The sequence below is a fragment of the Phyllobates terribilis genome, unplaced genomic scaffold (assembly GCF_046119375.1).
Source record: "Phyllobates terribilis strain yellow unplaced genomic scaffold, ASM4611937v1 Scaffold_9__5_contigs__length_417890890, whole genome shotgun sequence".
Taxonomy (NCBI): domain Eukaryota; kingdom Metazoa; phylum Chordata; class Amphibia; order Anura; family Dendrobatidae; genus Phyllobates; species Phyllobates terribilis.
Window position 1 is genome coordinate 223,246,234 of NW_027362769.1, and position 23,963 is coordinate 223,270,196.

Genomic DNA, 23,963 nt, shown 5'->3' on the forward strand with positions numbered 1-23,963 from the left:
ACGCCCCTATGATTGAAAGCCAGCGACTCCCAAGAGGAAATAAGTTAGTTTTTTCCTGTTAGCCACACTTTCAGTAAAACAGTCGGACAGCTTTGATTAACCCTATATCTGCAGGTAAATAGCATTTTCTGAGATGACAGGTTCCCTTTAAGAGTATGAGTCTGAGCTTTTACTGCCATTTTACACTGTTCTGCCTACAGACAGCCAACTATCATGTGAAATCTTGTGCTGGGTTACGCTCAATGGAACAAAAGTAAGCAAACATTACAGCAAATGCCTTTAAGGGGCTAATATGTGCATGAGTGAAATAGATATAAATTAAGTAATATTTGCATGCTGTTAATCAGAGCATTGCAGCTTCTCTACCTTCACAAACCTAGTAAAAAAGCAGGACAATGACTTTCAATCAATCCATTATTCTCCTGGAAGCATAGCGGCCTCTGAAGCCGGTGTAGAAAGCATTCATCTGCAGACTCTCAGGCAATGTTTTCATGTCTAGCTGAGAAAATTGAATTAAATTGATTATTATTGAGTTTTTGCCATTTCATTTCTATATTTTAGTCATCACTCTGTCGCTTGGCCTGTCATTTTTTAATTCCATTTTTACCATATTACAATAAATGAAATGGAAGCGAATGTTTAATATTTATTATACGGCCCGGTTGCCATAGACACCAGCACATAATAGCACTAAACACTTGAGGATTGGTGGTAATGCTGGAAGTACTGTGTAATTATCTTCTCATTATTCTTACTACTTGTTATTTGGTACATTATTAAACTATTAAATAACATTTTCAAACACAAAAATAACCCGGAATGGGTAAAAACATATGCATTATCTTCATAATTAGGAAGGTGGGAACATCATATAATTAACTTCATAATTGTGTTTTCCTCACCCCATGGGTTGGGTGACAATGTTTAGACTTATGCAGTCTCTTTTTAACCCTTTAAGCAGCCAATTTCACCATTTTTTACATGGTAAACTAGTTACCTCATGATAAAGTGGCTGAAGAGCTGAATAAATAATAATATGTTTTTGTTTATTTATTTATTTTTTGTTTCTCCTCACCATTTTGGATGTATTGGCTTCTAAAGTTTTGGTGCTTAATAGGCTAAAAACACCTTCAACCAAGGAGGGAGTTAATAGAGATTCTTCTTTGGAGGCGTTTACTTTTTCTCCTGTATGACGCTGCCCAACCACAAGAAAGCAGTAACATACAGGGGAAAAAATGCAAATGCCCCAGAGATGGTCAGAACAGAATTTTTCAGTGTGATCTGGTAAGACTCCATTGTCTAACCTTATGACACTGAGATCTTCTCATTTCCGACAATTACTGAATTTACAAACTGCGGGAGGAAAAGAGACCTGTGCTGTAATGTCATTGCATACAATGCTCTGGATCTATCCTAGGTATGGGGGAATAAGCATAGATCCAGTGCATTGTATGTGACATATGGAGACCCAAATAATCGTAAGCTATTTAGATCTGCTACTTAAAGGCGATATTCTCATTTATGGAAGCTATCCCTTATCTATAAGATAGAAATAACTTTACAATTGCTGGGGGTTCAATCCCTGGGACCTCCACTGATCCCGAGAATCAGGGTTCTGAAGAACCTGGTGTAAATGGAGCGATGATCAATTATGTGCATTGCTGATCCAGCCTGGCTACAGCTGGCTATGCTATTAAGGATGAATGGAGCAACGGTGTGCATGATCGACCACTGCTTCATTCACATGCGGCTCTTCGGAAAACCTGGTTCTCTTGATCAGTGGGAGTTCCAGCGTTTAGACCCCCAGTGATTGAGGAGTTATTCCCTATACTGTGGATAGGGAATCATTTCTAAAGTTGAGAATAGCCATTTAAAGGAAACCTGTAATCGAGTTTTTGTTACCCCATCTGAGAGTATCATGATGTAGGGGCAGAGACCATGTTTCAGTGATATGGCCAAGGGGTTTCCTAGCATTTAATGCCAAATTAATGTATGAAAGTCAGATGTATCAAATCGGCCTTATGTAAATGTGGCCAACAAGGCTATTTACAAAATAAGGTTATATAATGTAGGAACACCAGTCAACAAGGAAGCAACAATGCCTGTGTCTTCCACTTTTCCAGTCCCTTTACTAGATATAACACAGCATATCAGTTTTTCCTGAGTGTTCCTTTAGGAAAACCAAATGTTTAGCAGTTAAGACCATTAATTCACATTTCAAATGAATTGCGAGGAGACCTTGTTGTGCGGACAGTAATCTAATATATTCTACCAATTGTAGAAATCTATGGAATAATGAGGCTGCAGTGGATGGACTGCCTGCACAGATTAAGTGTGTGGGGGATTCTTGTAAGAGGTGATTTGTACGCGTCACCTATTGCAATCTGTTTATTACGTTCTGAAGTGGAAATAGCAGAAAAGAGCCTTTAGAGCTGAGGCTTTAGGCTAATTTGATTGGCTGCCATAGCACCTTGCTGTGGAGAGCACTTAACTTCTGTCATACAGGAGATTTTCAGTTTGTCTTCTTCAAGTGAATGTGGTGTCAATAGATCAATGTAACCCACCAGCAATTACTTTTAATAATGTGTTGACCTATTTAACCTTCTTTCTTTAGGTTTATATTTTTATATTATTTATTTCTTTTGGGATTTTAAAGGCCACATCTTGAGTGATTAAAAGGTTTTGTGCCGAATGTAATTACTATTATTAAAATGTTAATAACTGAGAAAGGGACCCTTATGATTAATGAGAAATCTTGTATATAATTACCTAAAAAGCAAATGAGGTCCTAGCTTTTTAAATTTTTTTTATAGTAATTTTGATTTAGTCTTGATTTCAAAGTAAGTTTTTGGTGTTTCAAAGGACAACATAGGGGACATTTTTTGGGCTCTAGTGACACCTTCTTATATTCTATTTATCTGATCATCTATCTATCTATCTATCTATCTATCTATCTATCTATCATCTGTCTGTCAGTCCTGTGGGTTTAAAGAGGATTTCTATTTTTTTTTTAAATTAATATCTCACCCTTAGCTTTGGCCATCAAGATCAAATTGTTGACTGTCTAACTTTTGGCAACCTAGTTGTATAATATGGCCGTGTCATGTGACTGTTTCAGAAGCCCTTCAGCATTCCGTCAGAATGAACATCTGCTTTCCTTATCCATGTAGTAAGCTTGCTTCTGTAAATTGAACTTCATAGTAAACTTGGTTCTGCTATCGGATCTATGTAGTAAGCTTGCTTCTGTTTATGTATCTATATAGCAACATGGGTTCTGTTCCTGTATCTATGTAGAAAACTTGGTTTTGTTTCTGTATCTATGTAGCAATCTTGGTTCTCTTTTTGTATCTATGTAGTAAGCTTCATTCTGTTCCTGTACCTATGTAGTAATCTCTTTCTGTTATCGAATCTATTTAGTAAGCTCAGGTCTGTTCCTGTATCTATGTAGTCAGCTTGGATCTGTTATTGAATTTATGTAGTAAGTTTGTTTTTGTTATCATATCTATGTAACCTGCTTTCTTATGTTGTAGGATATAGAGTATGTAATAAGCTTTGTTCTGTTCCCATATCTATATATACACTTGCTTCTGTTATCCAATCTAGTATGTGGAAACCAGCTAGTATGATGCCTCTTATACACCAAACACACAGATACAGAAATTCCTGCTCTTTTTTTCTCTCTTTAGAACATGTTCAGAAGTAGCAGCACCATGGTGGATATTATACAGCAGTATTGAGCATTGTAGACTACCCCTTAAAAGCTTTTTTTTGCCATATCTTCATTCCATAGCTCCAAGGCATATTCGATTCTTTTCACACATTTACAATTGCTCTGCAGTTTTTCCATGGAATCCACTTCTCATTTGGGTCATAAAAAATACACAATGCTTGTAATGGTGCTCTGTAGGAATTATATTTGTGCTTGTCAGGTCTGTTGCAGAAAATACTGCATGAGTTTGGTCTAAAGGATAACACAGCTCTTCTCAGTAGCTAACAAGCCACATTGGCTACCTATGTAAAAAACATTGTTATTGGGGCCTCTAAAATGTTTGAAGTGTTAATCATCATATTTAATATACTCTAATTATACATTATTTATATGAGAATTTTTTTCCTGCTTTCTTTCATACACAGCTGATTTGTTCACAATGTTGTGGTAAATTGTGGCATTATTTCACAACAATAAATGCTGAAATTTCCTTAATTCAGTAACAACGTATTGGAAAACAAAATTGTATCTGACAGCAGCATATGCATCCAATCACCAAGAATGAATTAGCAGATGTTTGATTTTCACAAAAAAAATTATAACTTGCATTTTGATGATAATTTATTGTTCTGTAAATATTATCTACATTTTTACAGCAAAGAGTGAAAATAACATCTAATCATTGCACAAAACAATAAATATATTGTGTAGTGATGGGGATGTGTCCCCTGATATCACTGGACTGACTCCCCCTCGCTACTCCATTGTTTGTGTTTTGGCTGCACTGGTGACATCACAACTACAGTGCGCTTCAACGCTGCAGCCAATCACTGAGCTCGGTGGATTGTGCTATCAACTACAGCAGATGTTACCAATGTAATGTCACCGCTGCAGAGGGAGGGTTAGTGTTATCTCTATTTGTCTTTTATGCTACTATATGATCTGTTGTTGTCCACTTTTTTAAAGGAGGAAGAACCCCTTTGATATATGGATTGCAGTATTACTCAATTTTGTGGTATTTTTCCCATTTCAGAGATTGTTTCCCTAACTACCAGAAAAGTGAATGGAGAAGGTTGCAGACATGTGCAGCCAATTCTCCATTGATTCTCCATGCACTCAGAGCCATGTAACCAGATGGAAAAAGAGGAGGGAGACTTCCATTTTGGAGATGTGTGTGGGTACCAGTGATTGGCAGCAAGGCGTCTACCTGCATATATTTTTCAATTTGGATAAAGACACCAATTTTCCACAAAGCTACTTTGCACATGTAGTCTGTTTGGAGCAAAAACTGAGCAGAAACTCTCCAAATCCTTCTGTAAAAGTCAAAACTCCTCCAAATCTTCCTCTCAGTTTCTGTTCTGGAAACACTGCAAAAAGACTGTGTGCACATAGTCTAACAAAATCTTTCACAACAAGCAGTACACATTACTAGTGATGGGCGAACCCAAACACTAATGTTCGGGTTCTGTACCGGACATCTAGTGTCCGTGCATGGACTCCGAACACAGACTTTTCAAGGAAGTCCGTGTTACTGTTCAGGTTTGGGCTGAACAAAGCCCGAACAAAGCTTGTTGAAAGGCTGCAGCCGCGCCAGAATTGGTGCATCTAATTGATGCCACCTAGAGGTTACTACTATGAATATTTTACAGCCATTTTGCAGCCTGAAGTTCAGGTCTCCATTGATATATATAGGGTTCAGGTCCGTGGTCAAGTTCGGGTCAGGTATGGGTCCCGAGCCAAACTTTGTACCGCAACTTCCGCGGGTCGCCCATCACTACACATTACAACTGCTGGGTGGCCACACACTGGAACATATGGCATACACATCTCTTGACTGCAGCAATATTTTGGGATACGTTAAGTCAAGATATATCTGTAGATGGCCTAGTATCTCATAAGTCATGCTAATAAATGCAACCATTGGGAATTACTTTCTTCATTATCATTTACAGAGGTCTAGATTCACTTGGACTTGAAGGGTTAAACATTTTTGGAATGTTGACATGGCAACAAAATGTTCCTACTTAATCAAGAATACCAGGCTACAACATTAAATAGATCAGAAAGTGGAACGAATAGACAGGCTGGCTGTTTTCTTTCTTGTTTCTATTATGCCACATGCTGAATAAAGAAGCATTTCCCCCCAATGGCACAAATAGCCCTGAAAAAATGAAAGACTAGATAATTTACCTTGAAATAAAAAAAAATCAAAAGCACCAGAAATGTTTCAGATGAAGTCTACTTTATATCTGCAGCAACAAATCAATCTGCTTTACAGAATGTTCTGGATACATTCATACCTGATAAAAACAATAGCGCTACTACTGTAAAGCGTGACACCATGTGCAATATAGAACAAAAGCTCTGGAAAGTCTGTCCAGAAACATCTCATTACATAATAGGCAGATCTGCCGCTCAGCAGCTTTAGAAAACCATATACAGTTGAAACCAGAAGTTTACATACACTATATAAAAAGACACATATGCATGTTTTGCTCAACATCTGACATGAAATCAGAATAAACCTTTCTCGTTTTAGGTCAATTAGGATTACCATCATTTTTCAATATTTGCCAAATGCCAGAATAATGAGAGAGAATTTTTAAGGCATTTTTATTACTTAGTTTAAAGAGAAAAGTTTACATACATTTCATTAGTATTTGGTACCATTGCCTTTAAACTGAATGACTTGGGTCAAACGTTTGGGATTTTCTTCCATAAGCTTCTCACAATAGTTGGTCGGAATTTGGGCCCATTCCTCCTGATAAAACTGGTGTAACTAATCCAGGTTTGTAGGTCGCCTTACTCACACCTGCCTTTTCAGCTTTGCCCATACATTTTCAATAGGATTGAGATCATGGCTTTGTGATGGCCACTCCAAAACATTGACTTTGTTATCCTTAAGTCACTTTGTTACCATTTTGGCAGTATGCTTCGGGTCACTGTCCATTTGGAAGACCCATTTCTGCCCAAGCTTTAACTTTCTGGCTAATGTCTTGAGATGTTGCTTCAATATTGCCACATAATCTTCTTTTCTCATGATCCCATCTATTTTGTGAAGCGCATCAGTCCCTGCTGCAGCAAAACAACCACACAACATGATGCTGCCACCTGCCTGTTTCACAGTTGCGATGGTGTTCTTAGGCTTCCAAGCTTATTCCTTTTTACCTCCAAACGTAACAATGGTCATTATGCCCAAAAAATAAAATTTTAGTTTCATCAGACCACAGGACATGTCTCCAAAAATTAAGGTCTTTGATTCTGTGTGCATTTGCAAACATTAATCTGGCTTTTTATGTTTCTTTTGGAGTAATGGCTTCTTCCTAGCAGAGCGGCCTTTCAGTCCATGTTGATACAGTACTTGTTTCACTGTGGATATTGACACAATCTTACCAGCTTCTGCCATCTTCACAAGGTCTTTTGCTTTTGTCCTTGTATATGCACATGTCGGACCAAAGCACGTTCATCTCTTGGACACAGAACACATCTCCTTCCTGAGCGGTATCATGGCTAGACATTCCCATCTTTTTGTACTTGCGTATAATTGTTTGTAAAGATGAATGAGGCACCTTCAGGTATCTTGAAATTGTACCCAAGGATGAGCCAGACTTGTGCAAGTCCACAATTCTCTTCCTGATATCTTGGCTGATTTCTTTAGACTTTCCCATGATGCTACACAAAGAAGCAGTGTGCTTAGGTCTGCATTAAAATACATCCACAGGTGTGTCTCTAACTAACTCAGATGTTGCCAAAAAAACAATCAGAAGCTTCCAAACACATGACATCATCATATGGGCAGTGCAGTATTGTTTAACCGGTTCAGGACCGCCCACTGTACATAAACGTTGGCGCTGCCTGGGCTCTGTGCAGCGCCGACATTTAAAAATTTTGGGTGGTCCCGCAGCGCTCAGGACCCCCAGGGTCCTGCAAGCGCTGCGGTTCCAGTGCAGAGCGGTAGCTCTGACAGGGGACATCATCGGGACCTGATTGGATCAGGTCCCAATGATGTTAACCCTTTGCTATCTTCTATATGCCGCGATCTATAGTGATCGCGGCATATAGAAGATAGTGAGGGGAGAGGGGGTCGTCAACTTACTTCTCCGACGGCCCCCTGATGTCTTCCAGGACCTGTCGTTGTTATGGCAGCCGGAGGTCACATGACCGCCTCCGGATCTGCCATATATGGTGTCCTGCTAGGCTCAGCCTGCAGCTGAACTTTAGCAGGAGACAGACAGTGTAAAACTGTCAGCAAAGATCTCATCCAATGCAATACATGTCTATTACATTGCATGAGATCAGTGAGTAGAAAAATAAAAATTAATGTCCCATACAGGGACTAAGTAAAAATGTAAAAAAAAGTCAAAAAAAGTTTTCAAACTGTTAAAAAAAATCACAAAATAAATAAAAATAAATAAATAAAATATTAAACCAATAAATTCGTATATTTCTGCAAAAACAAAAAAAGTACACATATTTGGTATCACCGCATCCGAAACAACCCGATCTATAAAACTGTCACACTAATTAATTCCTTCTTTGCACACCGTAATAAAAATAAATAAAAAACGGAGCAAAAAACTATGCTTTTTCATCATATCGCCAAACAAAAAGTGGAAAAAAATGCCATCAAAAAGCAAAATGGAAATAAAAATGGTACTGCTGAAAACATCATCTTGTTCCGCAAAAAAAAAAAGCCGCCATACAGCTTCATACCGAAAAATAAAAAAGTTATAGCTCTCAGAATAAAGCGATGCAAAAAAAATATTTTTCCTATAAAATTGTTTTATTGTGTAAAAGCGCCAAAACATAAAAAAATACAGTAAGTGTAGTATCACTGTAAACGTACTGACCCGAAGAATAATGCTGCCTTATCACTTTTACCACACGCAGAACGGCATTAAAAAAAAAACTCAAAAAACAATTCCTGAATTGTTGGTTTTTGTTAATTTTACCTCCCAAAAAACGGAATAGAAAGCGATCAAAAAACGTCACGTACCCAAAAATGGTACCAATAAAAATGTCAACTCATCCCGGAAAAAACAAGCTGTCGCATGACTCTGTCGGCCGAAATATGGAAAAATTATAGTTCTCAAAATATGGCGATGCAAAAACTAGATTTTGCAAAAAAAAGCGTCTCTTAGTGTGTGACAGCTGTCAATCATAAAAACCCGATACAAATCTGGTATCTCTGTAATCGCACCGACCCGAAGAATAAAGTAATCTCATCACTTATACCGCACGAGGAACGGCGTAAAAAATAAATAAAACCAATTCTTCACCTGCTACTGATTTGTTTATTATGTCTCCCAAAGATCGCAGTAAGGCTCTGCTCACATTTATCCTGCGCTCTGCCCTCAGCACTTACACCAGAGTTTCCTTGTAAATCTCTGAAATACGTGATTCAGACGGAACCCATGACTGAAGATTCCCTGTAATGAGGCAGATATAGGCCACTGTGGATGCCGTCTGGCCTGTGATCCCACGGTGTCAGTTTTTTTAGGCGTGCATAAAAGTGCGGTTGGCCACAGTTTTGTGCACTTCTGAAAAAAGGGACACCGCTAAACAGAGGCCAGACGGAGTCCAGAGTAACTCTGCTGCCTCATTACAGTGAATGGATCCCACAGGGGTTTCATCTGAATTACATCACTTGGAAATTTAGATGGAAACCCCGATGTAAGTGCTCAGCCTTGAGCGCCGGATAAATGTTACGTAAAATGTTCCCAATAAAAGCTTCAACTCAGTCCTCAAAAAAAGCTAGTCCCCACTCAGGTCCATCATCTGTTAAAAATATTCCAAGTTACTGGTAGCAGAAAGGCTCTGGAAAAGTGAAATGGCCCTTGCCCCCCAAAAGAAATTCAGAAAATTTTGTGCTCCCAAATCTAAATGCCTATTCTACAATAATTTGTTCTCCAATTGTCAAATAGCGCTCCGTCCCTCCCAGATCTCGCCGTATGGCTAAGCGGTACGATACAGCCACATATGGGGTATTGCCACTTTTAGAAGAAATTGTGTTACACATTTCGGCACCATTTTTACCCATTGCCCTGTGTGAAAATGTAAAATCTGAGGGTAAAACATTTTTTTGTGGTAAAAATATAATTATGTTTTCTTCACTGCCCAATGGTATAAATTTAAAAATTAAAAAATACTCACTACTTCCCTAGATGAATTCTTTGAGAGGTGTAGTTTACAAAATGGGGTCACTTGTGGGGGTTTCTGCTGTTTCGGCATGTCAGCGACTCTTCAAATGTGACATGGTGTCTGCAACGTATCCCAGCCAACATAGCTCTCCTTTCTCTTCCGAACCCTGCCGTACACAAAAGCAGTGGTTTTCCCCCACATATGGGGTATCGGCGTACTCAGGAGAAATAGCACAACAAATTTCATGGCGCAATTTCTCCTGTTATCCTTATGATAATGCAAAATTAGGGAATGAAAAACATTTTTTGTGGGAAAAATGTGAAAATTTTATTTTTACGGCTCAATATTATAAACTTCTGTGAAGCACCTGGGGGTACAAGGTGCTCACCACACATCTAGATAAGTTCCCTAAGGGATCTAGTTTCCAAAATGGTGTCACTTGTATGGGGTTTCCACTGTTTAGGCACATCAGCGGCTCCCCAAATGCAAGATGGCGTCCGCTAATTATTCAAGCACATTTTACATTCAAAAAGTCAAATGGCGCTCCTTCCATTCCAAACCCTGCCGTGCACCCAAACAGTGGTTTGCCTCCACATATGGGGTATCGGCGTGTTCAGGAGAAATTGCACAACAAATTTCATGGTTCAGTTTATCCTATTACCCTTATGATAATGCAAAATTAGGGATGAAAAATGTTTTTGTGGGAAAAATGTGAAAATTTTATTTTTACAGCTCAATATTATAAACTTCTGTGAAGCACCTTGGGGTTCAAGGTGCTCACCACACATCTAGATAAGTTCCCTAAGGAATCTAGTTTCCAAAATGGTGTCACTTGTGTGGGGTTTCCACTGTTTAGGCACTTCAGGAGCTCTCCAAACGCAACATGGCGTCTGCTAATTATTCAAACAAATTTTACATTCAAAAAGTCTAATGGCGCTCCTTCCCTTCCGAACCCTGCAGTGCGCCCAAACAGTGGTTTTCCCTCACATATGGAGCATCAGCGCGCTCATGAGAAATTGCACTACAAATTGTGTATTCCATTTTTTCCTGTTACCCTTGTGAAAATAAAAAAATTGGGTCCAAAGTAACATTTTTGTGAAAAAAAGTTAAATGTTCATGGTTTTCTTCCACATTCCAAAAATTCCCGTGAAACACCTGAAGGGTTAATAAGCTTCTTGAATGTGGTTTTGAGCACCTTGAGGGGTGCAGTTTTTAGAATGGTGTCACTTTTGGGTATTTTCTTTCATAAAGGCCCCTCAAAGTCACTTCAAATAAGATGTGGTCCCTAAAAAAATGTTTTTGTAAATTTTGTTGTAAAAATGAGAAATCGCTGGTCAACTTTTAACCCTTATAGCTTCTTAACAAAAAAAAAATTTGGTTCCAAAATTGTTCTGATGTAAAGTAGACATGTAGGAAATGTTATTTATTAACTATTTTGTGTGACATATCTCTCTGATATAAAAGCATGAAAATTCAAAGTTTAAAAATTGCTAAATTTTCGCCAAATTTCCGATTTTTTCACAAATAAACACAAATGATATCGAAGAAATTTTACCACTATCATGAAGTACAATATGTCACGAAAAAACAATCTCAGAATCAGGGGAATCCATTGAAGCGTTCCAGAGTAATTACTTCATAAAGTGACAGTGGTCAGAATTGAAAAAATTGGCCCGATCACGAAGGTAAAAACAGGCTCTGGCGTGAAGTGGTTAAAGGCATAGTAATCTTAGTGTATGTAAACTTTTGAAGTAATAAAAATGCCTTAAAACATTCTCTCTCATTATTCTGGCATTTGGCAAATATTAATAATTATGGTAATCCTAATTGACCTAAAACGGGAAAGGTTTATTCTGATTTCATGTCAGATATTGAGAAAAACATGCAGAGATGGCGGGGGGTCAGAAAGAAAGGCATCATGTACCCCATGCAGCTGCTGAGCCATAGGTTGTGGACCTCTGGTTTAAGTGATTAGTGAGGGTCACAGCACCCAGATCACCTGCTCTGTTGTTAACCAACTCCTTTTTAGTCTTTTCTTTTAAGTCCTTTTTCAAAATTCTATTTTCCCTCCCTCTCTCTCTTTTGTTTCCTTAGTTTAATCCCTTGATCTAGATATTTTTTTTCTTTTGATAAGTCATCTCATCTCATTTTAATTTTTCCTCTTAAATCTTTCTCTTTTTCTTTTCATCTATGGCTCAATCACTGTTGGTGACTCCCACTGATTCACTTGCTGTATCGGTGAGATGTGTGTGTGTATATATAAATACATATATATGAGATATTGAGATTGAATTGGTCATATTGTGATTAATTTTGAATGAATGGATTAAAGTAAATTCCCACATTAATTTGACACCATGAAATTATGCCTTTATATTTAAATAATAAATCTCTATAGATATTTCGATGATATAATAAGATGTATTTTTTCTAATAAAAAAATCCTTTTTCATTGGATGAATAATACTTTATTGATATACAATATATATTATGATCATAATAATATTATGTGTTTTTTTGGGTTTTTGTAATATTAATTTCCTTGTTTATTTAATTTATGTCACAGTGTTTGAAAAAGGCCCCTTGCACAGAGCCGAAGCATGCCGAATATGCTATTGTCTCTGGCATACTGCATTTTTGTGGTCACACATGAAATTTCTATCTGCAAGTTGTGTTCTACTAATCACTTACTTTTGAGTGGTTTAAACAGTCTTTTTTGAATTTTTCATTTTTTCAATTGAGATAATCACTCCATGCAAGACTGAACAAAAGTGACACAAGTCTGCCTACCTGTTGTTGTTATTATATCATACATATTTTTTTGAGCTTCAGTTCTTCCTTGTTACCAGTATTTATTCCTGATTTTAATTGTTTTTTTTTTTTTATTATTTTGCAATAAAAATTGTTTTTATGATTATTTTTTGTGTCACTTTTAGTTGATGCCAGGAGATATTTGACACTTTGGTAAGTCTCTGATTCAATATTTGCTATTAAGAAGTGCTACCTTATCAATAGAAAGGACAATTTTTGATATAAGGTATGAAATCTGTTGATGTCATAGCCACAAGGCATTATGGGGAAGCCCGTGTGGCGACGCAAAATGACATTAGGCCGCTCTCTCATGCTTTAGAATTTATGGAAATGGTGCAGAGTAAGTTTTTAAGTTTTAATTAATAATTTTTAATGAACTGCAAATCAAATTTCCAAAAGTTTCAATTTGCATGAAACCGCAAATTTCAGCAAATTCGACTCAAACTCGATCGTCCGCGAATCGGTACGCTTGTTTCCATTTCCTGTACTTCGAAATAATCTTCCATATATATACATACGTATATACATATACAGTTATATGAAAAAGTTTGGGCACCCCTATTAATCTTAAGCTTAATGTTTTATAAAAATTGGTGTTTTTGCAACAGCTATTTCAGTTTGATATATGTAATAACAGTTGGACACAGTAATGTTTCTGCCTTGAAATGAGGATATTGTACTAGCAGAAAATGTGCAATCTGCATTCAAACAAAATTTGACAGATGGATAAGTATGGGCACCCTTATCATTTTCTTGCTTTAAATACTCCTACCTACTTTTTACTGACTTACTAAAGCACTTTTTTTGGATTTGTAACCTCATTGAGCTTTGAACTTCATAGCCAGGTGTATGCAATCATGAGAAAAGCTACTTAAAGTGGCCACTTGCAAGTTGTTCTCCTGTTTGAATCTCCTCTGAAGAGTGGCATCATGGGCTCCTCAAAACAACTGTCAAATGATCTGAAAACAAAGATTATTCAACATAGTTGTTCAGGGGAAGGATACAAAAAGCTGTCTCAGAGATTTAACCTATCAGTTTCCACTATGAGGAGCATAGTAAGGAAATGGAAGAACACAGGGACAGTTCTTGTTAAGGGCAGAAGTGGCGGGCCAAGAAAAACATCAGAAAGGCAGAGAAGAAGAATGGTGAGATCAGTCAAGGACAATCCTCAGACCACCTCCAGAAAGCTGCAGCATCAACTTGCTGCAGATGGTGTCACTGTGCATCGGTCAACTATACAACGCACTTTGCACAAGGAGAAGCTGTATGGGAGAGTGATGCGAAAGAAGCCCTTTCTGCAAGCACGCCTCAAACAGAGTCGGCTGAGGTATGCAAAAGCACATTTGGAGAAGCTAATTTCTTTTTGGAAGAAGGTCCTGTGGACTGATGAAACCAAGATTGAGTTGTTTGGTCATACAAAAAGGCGTTATGCATGGCGACAAAAAAACACAGCATTCCAAGAAAAACACTTGCTACCCACAGTAAAATTTGGTGGAGGTTCCATCATGCTTTGGGGCTGTGTGGCCAATGCCAGCATCGGAAATCTTGTTAAAGTTAAGGGACGCATGGATTCCACTCAATATCAGCAGATTCTTGACAATAATGTTCAAGAATCAGTGACAAAGTTGAAGTTACGCAGGGGATGGATCTTTCAGCAAGACAATGATCCAAAACACCGCTCCAAATCTACTCAGGCATTCATGCAGAGGAACAATTACAATGTTCTGGAATGGCCATCCCAGTCCCCAGACCTGAATATCATTGAACATCTGTGGGATCATTTGAAGAGGGCTGTTCATGCTCGGCGACCATCAAACTTAACTGAACTGGAATTGTTTTGTAAAGAGGAATGGTCAAAAATACCTTCATCCAGGATCCAGGAACTCATTAAAAGCTACAGGAAGCGACTAGAGGCTGTTATTTTTGCAAAAGTAGGATCTACTAAATATTAATGTCACTTTTCTGGTGCGGTGCCCATACTTATGTGACGCGCCCCCTGGGCCATATTCTTTAGGGGAATATCCGGAGCCGGATCAGATGGGAGTTGTAGTCTTCCGAGTGGCTGTGACCCGGTCCGTGCCCAGGGTGTCAAGCTCAGAGTATGTGGCAGTCCTACAGATGTTATAAAGTTCTTAATGTCGACTACGCCACCCGTTGTATTGCGGTCACTATGGCCGCCGCTGCAGCAGGGTCCGCTGAGGCTGATGGTGTTGGTGCAGCTTTTGGTAGTATAACCCCCAACGGGTGGGGTATAGCCTCAGGGGGTCAGGTGCAGAGGATGGGGGTTGTGGTGGTGCAGCATAGATGTTAAGTGAAGACAGAGTCGGGTTGTGCAGTTTAAGGTATTTACTCACTGCTGATGTTCCGGTCACTCCAGCTTCAAGTGACCACCCGAGCCGTGCTGCGTCCACCAGGTCCTGGATTCAGCAAACCCCCAAACAAGTCCGGAGCGTGACCCTGAGCTCTCCTTCTGTCCTTTCCTCTGGCCGTCCCCACTAGTGATCCACCTAGGTCCAGCTCCCTCGGGCCTTCTGTTGGGAGACCCTTGGCCTTGGGTTCCCTGACCCTCCACGTGGTTTGCCTTCGGGGTGGATGTGGTGGGTGGCCGTGGCAGATCCTGCCCACGGCCTCCGGTCTCTGGCTAGGGTGTGCTTTTGCCCCCACCAGTTTGGGATCCGGTACCCTATTGCCGACTCTTCACCCGGGGATTGAATTTGGGTTCTCAGAGTCCTTTTTTTCCCTCTCTGGGTCTTTCCTTCTCTGCTCCACTCTCTCTCTGCAGGCTCATCTGGACCTCTGCTTCTTACTGACTCTGACAGACTGACCCTGATCTTTGATGGTGCCCACCTTATATACTCCCTCTATGTGTGAGCTCAGGTGACCAGCACCCAATGAGCTCCTATCTTTACCCAGGCTGCTCCCCCTATCTGCCCCTACACTACTTGGGATGTTCCACCCCCCTCCCACTCCAGCCAGGAACAGACTCGGTCGTACCTGCACATTTCTAAGTGGGAGTACCGTCGGCCTGCTCCTCGGAAATGGGATGTGTGTAGTGCATGCAGCTTTCCGAGCTCAGTTCCACACTCCATCCTTACCCGGGAGTGGAATATCACACCTCTGGGTTGAGGTGCAATACCCCTGTAGCAGCCGAATCCTCAGGGTGCTACATTCCCCCCTGGTAAATCACAGCACGTCCTCGGGCTGTAAGACATAACACCAAAAACATACAAATTTTTTTTTGCATAAACATATAAAACAACATATATTAGCATAAAACTTTTCATATAAAACATTCTCGTCGCCTCTGGCTCCTCCTCCGGTCACTGTGCAACGTGTGACCGGGTAAAGTGCGACAGTCTTTGGAACTCGTGGCTTTCCTATAAAACCGGTAGGGGGCGCTTTAGGAAGCGCAACTATATACAAGGGATATGGCCGCTCTCAGTCCTCGGCCAGGTATTAGGGAGGAATGACCGCTCTCAGTCCTCGGTCAGTGGGATTTAAGGGAAATACGGGTAATAGTTCACACTTACTGGTCCCAACGGGGACTATATTATCAACAGTAACAGTTTCAGTTTCAGTTTATGGTGCCCCGACGGGCAACTATATACAGCTTCTGCTTCGCTGTACTTAACGACGGCGTCCTCCTGCTCTTGCTTTATGGTTACCTTTGGCTTCAGACCCGTCCGGGTCCTCTTGCTCTTCCTCCTCACACCGCAGCTCTTCCTCTGTCAGGCGATGCACATGGAGGGCGTAGGGTCCTTTGGCACACTTGTGCCGGGTGAAGGTGACCTCGTCCCCGATGTAAAGGTCACGACCTCTGTGTCCCTCCGGTAGGTGGGACTCAACGTCTCTCCTGGTCACGAAGACGTCGCCTAGGGTGCGGTGGTCTCGGATGAAGCCCCACCCATGCTGCATGTTAAACTTTATCACAGTCCCGGTGGTGCGGGGACTATGCGCTGCACGGGGGTCTCTCCTGGCCCGGCTCTTCTGCTCCGCGCTCCTTATTTGAGCTTGCTGTTCCCGGACCCGCCTCTCTCTCCGCTCCCTCTCAAAGTCCTCGAGCTGTTGGCGGCAGCACTCAGCACGCTCCGCTGCAGCTGCCCGAGTCTCTTGAGTGAACCCCATGAGATCTTCTCCAGCGGGGTCCCACTCAAACTGCGCTTCTGCTAGCGGGGGCGAGATCCTCTTTACGGGCTTTGGAGCCGGGATCAGGGGTTCATCCAGGGGTCTCTCTTTCCGGAGTCGGGGATGGTGAAACTCCGGTGGACATATAAATGGCTGCCCATCCGGGCACGTATGCTGGGCGTACAGGTCCTCTCCCAGATGCGGCACTCTTGGTCTTATGGGCGCGGTGGTGTTAGCGCCCGGGTTGCCCGGGCCTTGCGGCCAGGCCTGGGGTATCTGGAAGGTAAAGGGCACCGTAAGGACGGCGGCGCCCTGGGCTACTTGGCCCTGCGACCAGGCCGGGGGCTCCGCGGAGGTAGGGGGCGCTGTTGGTATTGCGGCGCCCGGGGGTACTAGGCCTTGCGACCAGGCTGGTGGTACTTCCTGCTTGGTCACGCTCGGGGTCGAGGCGTGTGACGTCACAGGGGTCGCGGCTCCCGTTTGAGGCCTAGTCTGCGGCGGTGACGTTGCAGCGACGGGCACGGCAGGATAGACTTCGGGCTCTGCGACGGGGAGCTGGGGCAGGTACGTGGTTTCCCGGTTTGGGGTATAGACGTCCCCTTTACCTGCCTCCTTTCGTTCGGCTCCCTTCTCGGCGCCGTCTCCGGCCTTCAGTCCTCCCGCGCCATCCTCAGAGGCGGTCTGTTTCCTCGTCTTGGGTGGCGTGCTCCGCTGACAGGTCTCGGTCTGCTGGGCCATCTCACGGCTCCACTCCGCCAACGTCTCTCGCTGCACCCGGGCCATCCTCCTTGCGAGGCCCTCCAGAGCGGTCTGTGCACACTCCCGGTCTCGGGGAAGCTGTGCTAGGACCTCCACTAGGCCTAGTGGGGTCGTTGTTTCCAGCAGGCTCCTGACCAACGGGTCGGTGCTGCTCTGCTCTCCTTCAGTTGTCTCCAGCAGGCTCCTGACCAACGGGCCGGTGCTGCTCTGCTCTCCCTCTTCTGTTTCTAGCAGGCTCCTGGCCAACGGGCCGGTGCTGCTCTGCCTTCTCGCCATCTCCGGGTAAGCTCCTCCGATATTCTTCTCCAGGCTTCTTGCCTCCGGGTGCGCTCGCTCCAGACTGCTCCAAGCGACACCCATCTTTGTTCTCTCCTTTCGTCTCCTCCCACCTCGAGGGCGGTCCCGGGGCCACTTGGTGACTGTCAGCTCCAGGGGCTGTTCTTTCACGCTGACAGACACCTCTAGCATCACAGTCTCTGTTGGTGGGGGCGGTTTCCACTTTTGGCGCCATTTTCGGTCCTGGCCCACGATGGGAGGCGGCCTCTCACCACCCTCTGGCACGCCCATAATGGCGTCCGCTCTTCCAAGGCGGGAAACCTTTGGAAATGGCGGGAATCGCTTCCCAGTGGCGGGAAACTCTGCAGATGGCGGGAAAACGCTGTTAATGGCGGACAACCGGCTGGAATCGACTGGTGATGGGGTCCGATGGCGGGGACCCTCCGGAACCGGCAGGAGACTTCTTTTTGAGGTAAACTCATTCTTTTCTTCAGGCACGCAGTACCCGGGTGTTGCGGGCACGTAATCCTGCCGACTACGCCAAAGTTGACGCACCCCCTGGGCCATATTCTTTAGGGGAATATCCGGAGCCGGATCAGATGGGAGTTGTAGTCTTCCGAGTGGCTGTGACCCGGTCCGTGCCCAGGGTGTCAAGCTCAGAGTATGTGGCAGTCCTACAGATGTTATAAAGTTCTTAATGTCGACTACGCCACCCGTTGTATTGCGGTCACTATGGCCGCCGCTGCAGCAGGGTCCGCTGAGGCTGATGGTGTTGGTGCAGCTTTTGGTAGTATAACCCCCAACGGGTGGGGTATAGCCTCAGGGGGTCAGGTGCAGAGGATGGGGGTTGTGGTGGTGCAGCATAGATGTTAAGTGAAGACAGAGTCGGGTTGTGCAGTTTAAGGTATTTACTCACTGCTGATGTTCCGGTCACTCCAGCTTCAAGTGACCACCCGAGCCGTGCTGCGTCCACCAGGTCCTGGATTCAGCAAACCCCCAAACAAGTCCGGAGCGTGACCCTGAGCTCTCCTTCTGTCCTTTCCTCTGGCCGTCCCCACTAGTGATCCACCTAGGTCCAGCTCCCTCGGGCCTTCTGTTGGGAGACCCTTGGCCTTGGGTTCCCTGACCCTCCACGTGGTTTGCCTTCGGGGTGGATGTGGTGGGTGGCCGTGGCAGATCCTGCCCACGGCCTCCGGTCTCTGGCTAGGGTGTGCTTTTGCCCCCACCAGTTTGGGATCCGGTACCCTATTGCCGACTCTTCACCCGGGGATTGAATTTGGGTTCTCAGAGTCCTTCTTTTTCCCTCTCTGGGTCTTTCCTTCTCTGCTCCACTCTCTCTCTGCAGGCTCATCTGGACCTCTGCTTCTTACTGACTCTGACAGACTGACCCTGATCTTTGATGGTGCCCACCTTATATACTCCCTCTATGTGTGAGCTCAGGTGACCAGCACCCAATGAGCTCCTATCTTTACCCAGGCTGCTCCCCCTATCTGCCCCTACACTACTTGGGATGTTCCACCCCCCTCCCACTCCAGCCAGGAACAGACTCGGTCGTACCTGCACATTTCTAAGTGGGAGTACCGTCGGCCTGCTCCTCGGAAATGGGATGTGTGTAGTGCATGCAGCTTTCCGAGCTCAGTTCCACACTCCATCCTTACCCGGGAGTGGAATATCACACCTCTGGGTTGAGGTGCAATACCCCTGTAGCAGCCGAATCCTCAGGGTGCTACATATGCACCTGTCAAATTTTGTTTGAATGCAGATTGCACATTTTCTGTTAGTACAATAAACCTCATTTCAAGGCAGAAACATTACTGTGTCCAACAGTTATTACATAGATCAAACTGAAATAGCTGTTGCAAAAACACCAATTTTTATAAAACATTAAGCTTAAGATTAATAGGGGTGCCCAAACTTTTTCATATAACTGTATATGTATATATATATCTGCATATAAAATCAGAAATGAATAATGTAAGCCTAGCACATGTATGATCCACTATCAGCAGACACGTGGATATGTCTGTACATTTACTGCGAAGATTTTAGGAACAAACCCTTTTCCGAATGTCGGACTGATTCACGATGTCCAAGGTAATACTGTTATGAAGGTAAACACTGAGAGAGGCACTCAGGGCAGCCAGGATAATTAGTGGTTTCATGTCTACGATTCTAAGATACACAGCACAGAAATATAACCTAAGAGGTAAATTATATCATGAAGTTGCACAGCAAAGAAGTTAATAATAGATTATTAGTCAAGAAAAAGCCTTAGGTGGAATGTACAAGCACGAGACTGTTATATAGAAATCTAAAGGCAAAAAAAAAAACATTTCTTAAACTAAAAATGTATTATGCTTGTGTAAGTGCATCTAAGACTCCAATGGAATAATTTGACAAATACTATAGGCCTCCAAAAATTCTCACACTACATAGTAACGTTTTTTTTCATGATGACCCTCTGTATAGAAAACAACAAAACACTACTTAGTTAAATATATGATATTGATGCATACAAACCTGACAAAGGCCCAAGGAACAATATTTTATCCCCTGTTGGGTGAATGGAGCCATGTGGATAATTGTAACCTTTTCCCGGATTATATGCTGATTTGCTGCAGTAAATGGATCTCTGAATAAACACACGTAGCAGTGTGAGTTGCTATTATGCACATTTGTTGTCTGTGGTTTTCCACTATTCTGATCATAAGAGGATTTTTCAAAAACAAATTATGACCTATCCCTAGGCGTGTATGAGGCTGAGCTGCAGTACCAGGCTTAGTCACTTATACGGGGATATGCGATGTGTAATGCCAACATTGAAAGTGTTGTAGTGCTACAGCTAGAATCAAAGTCCCATTCTTTTCCTTGGTGGGAGATAGACCATCAGTATGTATTCCTGGAAGACCCCTTTAATTTAAGCCAAACTCAGCCATTTGAACATTGTGAAATCTGTACCAGGACCTTCTCCTGCCACGTCTGCTTCTGTCACCAGGCGCTGCTGTATTCAATCTGTGGGCGGCATTGGTGATAGAAGAGACGTTGGAACCAGAAGCTCTGGACAGGGCAGGCTCTGTCCAGCCACTAAGGTTGGGACCTGCAGTGCCATCTAGTCTGACAGTATGGGTGTATGTCCTTTCCAGCTGGAGTTACCAGCTTCCTTCAACAACCAATTTTAGAGCACCACACCCTACTTAAGCTTCCAGTTTGCTGCTGGAAGATGCCAGATATAGTCTTGTGTGTAGCGCTGGCGTCCCTGCCCTCTGCTAGGCAGGGACGCTGCTCCCCTCACCGCTCTGCTCCGTGCCCGGCGTCCTCTCCCCGCTCTGCTGTCAGCGCGCGCTCCTTCCTGGCGTCCTCCTCCCGCTCTGCTCTCAGCGCGCGCTCCTTCCCGGCCCCTGTGCTTAGGGCGCGCGCGCGCGCGCTCCCCTCCTCTTAAAGGGGCCGCGCGCGCCGTCCTAAGGAGTCCCCGGCCAATGGCCGGAGGACTTCATCATATATAAGGCACCTCCTCCAAAATGGAGGTGCCCGAGCAATGTTGTTTGCACCTGTGTCTCACCTGTGCTTCAGCCCTCAGGTCCCGTTGCCAGTTACCTGCCAGTTACCTGCCAGTTTCCTGCCAGTTTCCTGCTAGTTACCTGCCTGATTCCTGCCTGAATACTTGTTACCTGCCTGCCTGCCTGAGGTCCGACGGTCTGCCTTACAACTCCGGTCAGTCTGTCTAAGGACCAACTTGTCCGCTCACCTGGGAGCGCACATCAGCTACCTGCCTGCTTGCCTGAGGTCCGACGGTCTGCCTTACAACTCCGGTCAGTCTGTCTATGGACCAGCTTGCCCGCTCACCTGGGAGCGCTTCTCCGCTACCTGCCTGCTTGCCAGCCCGGAGGCTCCGTTGTCACGTGCTGTGACCACCAGCTATCTCAGAGACTCTTGCCCGCTCACCTGGGAGCGCATCTCCGTTACCTGCCTGCTTGCCAGCCCGGAGGTCCCGTTGTCACGTGCGGTGACCACCAGCTATTCCAGAGACTCTTGCCCGCTCACCTGGGAGCGCTTCTCCGTTACCTACCTGCCTGCCAGCCCGGAGGTTCCGCCGTCATGTGCCGTGACCACCTGCTATTCCAGAGACTCTCGCTTGCTCACCTGGGAGCACACATCTACCATCTGCCTGCTAGCCTACCCGGAGGCTCCGCCATCACAGGTCGTACCTACCCCTTACCCAGAGACTGCCCTGATCACTTGCCGTAACTCCCTGTCCGTTCACCCAGAGACTGCCACCCGCTCCCTTACAAGGGCCGCCCCCTTGTATAGTAGCTCAGAGGTTCCGCCTCCCGGACCCGTTACAGTTTGCTCGGGCCATGGAACCCGGTGGCACCCAAGCTCCCTCGCTCTCGGACCTCTGTCTTGAACTGTCCCGTCAGAGGTCCCAACAGGAGGCCATCCTGGGTCACCTGCGGAATGTTAATACTCGCCTGAACACTCTGTCTGATCCACCAACAACCTCCGCCAGTGCCATATCTTGCAATCCGGCAGCTCCGCTGCCCACTAATACTATGGTATCCTACCCCGGACCCCGGCTCTCTGCACCTCCTCGCTTCGGAGGCGACCCCGTCCAGGCTCGGGGCTTCATAAATCAGTGCACCCTGCACTTTGAACTTTTGTCCCATCAGTTTAATTCCGACCGGGCCAAAATTGCCTTTATCATGTCCCATCTCACCGGGGAGGCCCTGGCCTGGCTAAATCCTCTATGGGAGAGAGGAGACCCCCTGGTGTCCAACTTGCCTGCTTTTCTCTCGGCTTTCCGGAAAGTCTTCGACGAACCCGGACGGAAGACCTCATCCGCATCCTCTCTGCTACGCCTCCGTCAGGAGGGTCTCACCGTGGGCCAATATGCCATACGGTTCCGCACCCTTGCCTCGGAGCTGGCCTGGGATAACGACGCTCTGGTATCCGTCTTCTGGGAGGGTCTGTCCGGTCGTATTAAAGATGAACTTGCTGGTCGGGACATTCCTACCTCTCTCGATGATCTAATAACCCTTGCCACCCGGATTGACCTACGGTTCCAGGAGCGTGCCAAAGAGGTCACCCGTGAGAGAAGGATTCCACGTTTAGCTCCTACTTTCCAGAAACCCGTCATTCCCTCCATCTCTCCCCAGGTACACTCTCCTGAGCCTATGCAGGTCGACCAGACCAAGATGGTCAAAACCCGTCAGGACTCACGCCGTGCCGAGGGGAGCTGCTTCTACTGTGGCAGTAAGGAGCACCGGATCCGTGCCTGCCCGGAGAGGTCGGGAAACGCCTGTGTCTAGGTTCGCTCAGAGAGGTCCACCTAGACAAGAATAAATCCTCTCCATCCCTGCTGTTGTCAGTTTCGATCATCTACGGGGAGAACCGTTATTTCGAACTAGCCCAACTTGACTCTGGAGCAGCCGGGAACCTTATTTCACAGTCCCTGGTTGAGAAATACCGCATCCCCACCAAACCTCTGGCTGTACCCTTGTCTGTTGCTGCCGTGGATGGGGGCCTCTTACCTCGCCCCATTCAACTCATCACCGAATCCATTACCCTGCAGGTGGGAATGCTGCATTCTGAAAGTATCTCCTTTCATGTTCTGCCTGGACTCTCTCACGCCCTCTTGCTAGGTCTGCCCTGGCTCCAGAGACATGCACCTGTGCTAGACTGGCAAACCGGAGAGGTCCTTCGCTGGGGACAAGATTGTCATAAAACCTGCCTGGTTCCCGTCCATCCCGTCCGTCCCTCTCCTACCCCAGCTAATCTACCTGGACTTCCGATTCCTTATTGGTCTTATGCAGATGTCTTTAATAAAAAGGAGGCAGAGACATTACCACCACATAGACCATACGACTGTCCCATCGATCTGCTACCCGGTACTACTCCTCCCCGTGGGCGTATCTATCCTTTATCCGCTGCTGAGACCCGGTCAATGTCCGAATATATTGAGGAGAATCTGGCCAGAGGATTCATCCGGAAATCTACCTCCCCGGCGGGAGCAGGCTTCTTTTTCGTCAAAAAGAAGGACGGCTCTCTCCGTCCCTGTATAGACTATAGAGGCCTAAACCTGATCACGGTGAAGAATAAGTACCCCCTTCCGCTCATTCCAGAATTATTTGATCGCCTGAGGGGG

General features: G+C 44.5%; 1 protein-coding gene across 1 annotated transcript in view; it reads left to right on the top strand.

The window, feature by feature from the left end:
* Positions 1 to 23,963, top strand: part of SHISA9 (shisa family member 9) — a 515,889-nt gene that overhangs the window by 153,247 nt on the left and 338,679 nt on the right. The gene's annotated exons all lie outside the window — the stretch shown is intronic.